Raw genomic sequence first — 6000 nt, 5'->3', positions numbered from 1 at the left:
AAATCCCGAAGGGTAAAGCAGCAAACTGAAGGTGTCTGAGGACCCCCGAGACCTGGACCGCGATTCTGAGATACCTCTGGGAGGCAGGATGGATGGGGATGTGAAGATAGGCATCTTTGAGTTCCAGGGTAGCCATCACGTCTCCGGGGTTAAGAACGTGGATGACTGACTTGATAGTTTCCATGCGAAACTTTACCTGACCTTATAAATCGATTAAAAAATCTCAAATCGATAATCATCCAGAGGTCTCCGGATTTCTTGGGAACTGGAAAAAGCGGAGAATAGATCCATAAGCCCCGTTCTCCTGCCGGAACATCCTTCAGAGCGCCCTTGAGGATATAGTCCTGAATATAGGCCTCCAAAATTGCCTGTTTAGCAGGCAGGAGGCGCTGATTGACAATAAATCTGTCCGGGGGAGGCGACTTGAGGTTTATTAAGTAGCCCTTGGAAATGACCTTTAGGACCCAAGGGTCCGGAATCTCCTGAGCCCAGACATCCTTGAACTGGGCATGACGCCCCCCGACGGGCACCAGGGGACAAGGAATGGGAAAATCTTTGGGAAGGATGGCAGGAGTAACGGGGGTCAACCGAGAGCCTGCGAGAGTCCCATAGTCAGGAGGGCTTAGCCTCCTTAGCTCCTCTGCGAGGGCACTTCGAAAAATTTTGCTGCACCCCCTAGTCTCTATGTGACCTAGACTGTTGGCCGGATCTACCGCCATGCTCCTGTCTGCCCCAAACCCGAAAGAGCTGCTGGGGAAGACTCTTCCCTTTTTTGTCAGAGAGATCCTCCATAATTTCATCTAGCTGGGCACCGAATAGGCGGTCAGGCTCAAAAGCCAAACCACATAGATTGTATTTGGACCCATTATCCGCGACTCATGGCTTAAGCCATAAGGGCCTGCAGGCTGCGGAAACTAAGGCCATCGACTTGGCTGCCAGCTTCAGCTGCAACTGTGCCGTATCACACAGAAAGTCCATGGCTAAATTAACGGTCTTAAACGCGGCCAGGATATCGTCCCGGGACACTCTCTGGTCCACATCCGTCTGTATCTGGTTGAGACGGGAGCGCAGGAAGGAAGAGACTTCCGTAGCCGCAATAGCGGTAGACGCGGAGGCTGCAGCAGCCGAATAACTTCTCCTCAGAGTGCACTCTGTTCTCCTGTCAAGGGGGTCTTGCAGACTAGACCCATCGTCTGCTGGCACCAGAGTGCGTCTGGACAGTTTGGCAATAGCCATGTCCACCTTGGGAATGGAACCCCACGATTCCACCAAGGAGTTTGCCATGGGAAACATGGTACTGAATTTTTTTGTCAGGACAGGGCCTTTTTCAGGCTTCTTCCATTCCATTCTCATAAAGGAAAGGAGAGTCTCATCCGCCTTAAAGACACGCTGTGCCAGACCGGCAGGATCGGAGGACTCCCCGGTGTCAACATCATGATGGACTTTAGCAATTTCTGGGTCTTTTCTGTTCGGAAAAACAGGAAGTTAGCTCTTCTTCATCCGAAGTGGTGGAGCCTAGAGAAATTGCAGCGGGCCTCTCCACGGGCGCAGAGGTCTCCATGGGGGCTTGAGTAGGGGTAGGAAGCCTCTCGTTCAGCAGGTTGACTACGCCATTGATGGATTTATTCACATATCCTTTGACCCACACATACATCTCTTGTATGATGGGTTCCGTAGCCGACTGTGATCTATGGCACGCCTCACACCTTGAGTAGGGACAATTGTCGTCCAGCAGCGTACTGCAATCAAAGCAGGACAAGTGCTTCCTCTTTGAGGCTGCTTTACGGGACTCCGGGTCCTTAGGGGAAGCCATCACTGCAAAAAAAATAAAAAATTTTTTTATAATTTTGAACAAATTGAAACCATCAGGCGAAGCATAAGCAGAGGCCCACCAAAGTAGCGTAGTAGCAAGACTGCAACAAATAACCGCACAAATAGAGAAAGTACAAAGTACTAATGGGCTCTGGGTGCTAGCTCAGAAAGCGTGTGCTGCCAGAGAAAGAATGAGAGGCAGCAGGAGCTTTAAATAGGGAAGGCACTGCCCACAGGGTGGAGCTCCCGCCCCCAGGTGGATCTAATCCTTAGATTCAATTTTCCACTAAAAAAAGCCTAAGTTAAGGCCTCATGCACACGACAGTATTTTTTCTCGGTCCGCAAAATGGGCTTCCGTTGTTCCGTGATCCGTGTCCGTTTTTTCTTCCGTTGTGCTTCCGTGTGTCTCCGTGTCCGTTTTTTTTGCGGACCGTCAGAAATCATGGTATGGTGAAAAAAATTAATTTTTACTAACTCCACCCTAGAAACTGGTATAAATCAAGGGCACCTGAGTTTGGTTTTGTGGCCATTTTCTGTAGTCTTTCCAGAGTACAGAGGTTATTTTGGCTGCTTCTCTTTGCTGTGTCACCATGTCGGATTCAGAGGAAGAGGTCGTACTGCATTGGCTGGTTTCTCGGGGTTGGGGACAGCGCACTCCTTTGTTGGACGAGGAACCGTGTAGAAGGCGACGATTTTGGGTCCATCCGATTGTTTCACAACGTTACCGGAAAGGACACTTCCATACCCTCTACAAAGATCTGCGCCTGCATCCAGAGAAGTTCTATTCCTTCTGTCGGATGTCAGTGGGTACCTTTGATCGGTTGCTGTCGTCTCTACGTACTGTCCTTACCTTTATGGACACCAATATGAGGCGCAGCATTTCTCCTGAGGAAAGGCTCATTGTCACGTTGAGGTAAGCAATCTTGAACATTTAAAGTTTCAGCAGTAATGTGCTGTGCTTGTGTCAGGAGTAACATGTGCTAGAAAATGGCTGCTGTTAGATATGTGCTACTGTTTGCTGAAGTAACCTTTCTTTGTCTTTTTGTTTTATTTAATTTGTGGGTTTTAATCCAGTTAATCCCTGTCATCTAACATCCCAAATTATAATGTTGTTTTTCCATTTGTGCAAGTTTTAAACTTGTGTTCAGGTAACGTTTAAGAGACACTCCAATAATCCAATGCACTCGACAGTAGTTAGTGTATAATGTTGAATTATTTAGTCAGTCAGCCAGGTTACAGCAGGCAGTAACCTGCCTGTATGAGTGAATAACTCTCAATTTTTTAATAACTACTGGCGAGTGCTGTGTATTATTATATTGCCTTGAAGAGTTGGGACCCTCAGTCAGGATCCCTTTCTGCATGCACCCCCCTGTTTGAAGCCTAGATACCTGGCTGTATGTTAATTTGTGTGATTTTGTTCAATAAAACACCTGTGTTTTTCAGCTAACATACTAATCGTGCATAATGTTCTCATACTTCAGAAGTGGCTCTTAAATTTCTCCATTTCTAAGGGGCTCAACACAGTTGTTGGCACTTAGTTGTGTTAATACTGGCCTCACCCCAATAGCTGTTAGTGTTTTGCTTTTAGACCGTCTTTTTTTTTTTTTTGTGGGGTTTGGTTTAGTCAACAAAGCCAATAAGGTAGTGTGGGGGAGCCGTTTACTTAGTGTGATCCCAAAATTTAACCCCCAATTAACCTATTTGTTAAATAATGGAAACAAGGGAAGTTTTACAAAATACTATATTGCTAATTAGTTTATCTTCCATGTATTTTTACACCTAACTATAATAGACTGTCTACATTCAGTGCTGTCTGTCCTGTTCATAGTGTGGCCTGTGCTGATGAATGGTATGAAAAGTGTAAGTTATTATATTGGTATTTTCCTTTGATATTTTTGACGGAGCGTGTGGCCACAGACAGGCCCTTGAGTGATGGCTCTGCCATCCGTGCCATAGGTTTGACAACACTGACCTTGGTTGTTTAAAATAAATTGATGTCTATAACATTATACGTGATTCATGCATCTGATGTTCACTTTGATTTTGTGCTGATTTTTAACTTTGTTTTCCATTTGCCAACAGATTCCTTGCCACTGGTAACTCATTTGCATCCCTGCATTTGGAGTTTCTTTTAGGAACCTCGACCAACCAGCTTGCCCTGCCCGAGGCCAGAAGACTGCCCGGATCTGCTGGTCAGCCGGCTCCATTTGTCATCGTGGCGGATGAAGGGTTTGCATTAACTCCCCATGTTATGCGGCCCTTCCCAAAGCGTGGTTTGGATGTCAGGAGGCGTATTTTCAACTACCGGTTGACTCGTGCCCGTCGGTATGTTGAGTGCGCTTTCGGGATACTCTCTAGCAAGTGGAGGGTGTTTTTGTCATCCATACAGATGAATCCGGAGAATGCTACCCTGGTGATTCAAGCTTGTGTTGTTCTACACAACTTCACCAGGATTCATGAGGCTTCCTCTTCTGGTGACATGGATGATCTTCCTACGTCATCAGAATTGGGTTTGGATCGGACCCTGCATAGGCGACCTGGGACTGCTGGACTTGCAGTTTGGGAACTTTATGCAGACTACTTTTCAAGCCCCAAGGGGTCCTTGCCATGGCAGAGGGACGCTATTCGTGGCAGTTTTTGAAATCTTCTGGCCTCATTAGTTTTTTTTTATTTTGTAGATAGTTTGTAAAAATTTACTGTGGTATAGTTGAGTGTAGGGACTCGCAAGACACTGAGGACCCTTGACGCGGGCTTGCGGGCTGAGGTTTGTGAATTTCAAATTTAAAAATCCATAATCATTTATTAAATTAATCTTATTTTGGACTACTAATAACATCATGTATTTGGAGTTTTAAATAAGAAACCCAAAACCTTCTAATACCTCTCTTTACTAATTTTTTACACAAACTATTCTGTTGCCTGATAAAGTGTGTTTTAATCCTTTTTTTGGTGTTTATCTGTTGTGACTAAAACTGGTTGAAGTGTTCCACTGTGTTGTATAATTGTAAAAACATAAGTCACTGGATTGTTTTAAATTTTTTTTACTGTAAAACAATAAAACATCTTTTGTGTTTTGATCTTAAAAATAAATCTTATTCCAAATGCAAAACAATGCTGCAGACAAACCAAATAAAAAAAAAATTACAAATCAAATAAGTCTCTTGTAAAAGAGCCACGGGCGTACGAAGATGCCGGCCGTACCTGGGCTGGTTGGGGTGTACCAGCTGGAAACATGCCCACATTCAAGGACTGGGCAAGGGGAGGGTTTCGGTCTTGTGACCCCTGGAAAGTAGGTCCCGCAGAAGGAGGACCATGGCTTGGATGTTGAGCCTGATAAAAGGAGGTAGGCTGCTGATTTGAAGCCACCAAATATTTTTGATTGATGTCAAGCCACCAAATGATTGATGTCAAATAATATGTCTCCCTGGTATGGGAGCGAGTACATTTTTAAAACCAAGGCTAGGGCTGCAACACATTGTTGATGGCTAGGTTGGGGAACCTGCCTCAGCATTGGCGCAAGCCCCCTTAGCATGAGTTCTTCTTGTCCATCAGTCCTCCTCTGAGCTAGGAACTGGATAACTCGGGCATCTATCATTTCCTGAGTTGTTAGCTCAGAGGAAGACTGACGGACATTCCTCCTCCTCCTGGGCTGTTGCGTAGTTTAGGGCCTTTCGGGTTCCCCGCCACTCGTTGCCATGGGTGGTTCAGTTGTTTCCACAGCAATAGAATGTTGCGGGCTGGATTCTGGTGAAAAAAACGCAGGCGTTTCTTCACCCCCCATATCTGATTCTTCAGTGTCCTCAAGATTGTCCACAGTACTGTAGATAGAAATCCCAAAAATGTTCAAGATTAATGAATTTTTAATTTGTCAATCAAACATACCACATCCGAATCAATTTTTATAGAATAAATATGGCTAGTATATATAAGGCCATGCAACATATATCACAAAAGGTAGAAGAAACCCAAAAATCGTCATATTCAAGAAAAAGACACATCGCATACATTAACCATTTAAGAATTTATGATATGTACAGTGATTCAATAGCGTAAGTTTTAAGCACAAAACAAAGGGGTGTTGGTTGGTAGCCTGATTAAAAACTTGCAGGTTTGAAGTTAGCCAACTGAAGATATTCTGACCGTCCCTACTCAAACAATGTGCTTCCATATTTGGCCAAAATATCACTA

Source organism: Bufo gargarizans, chromosome 2 (assembly GCF_014858855.1).
Source record: "Bufo gargarizans isolate SCDJY-AF-19 chromosome 2, ASM1485885v1, whole genome shotgun sequence".
NCBI classification, from domain to species: domain Eukaryota; kingdom Metazoa; phylum Chordata; class Amphibia; order Anura; family Bufonidae; genus Bufo; species Bufo gargarizans.
Note: the sequence above shows the minus strand (reverse complement) of the source record.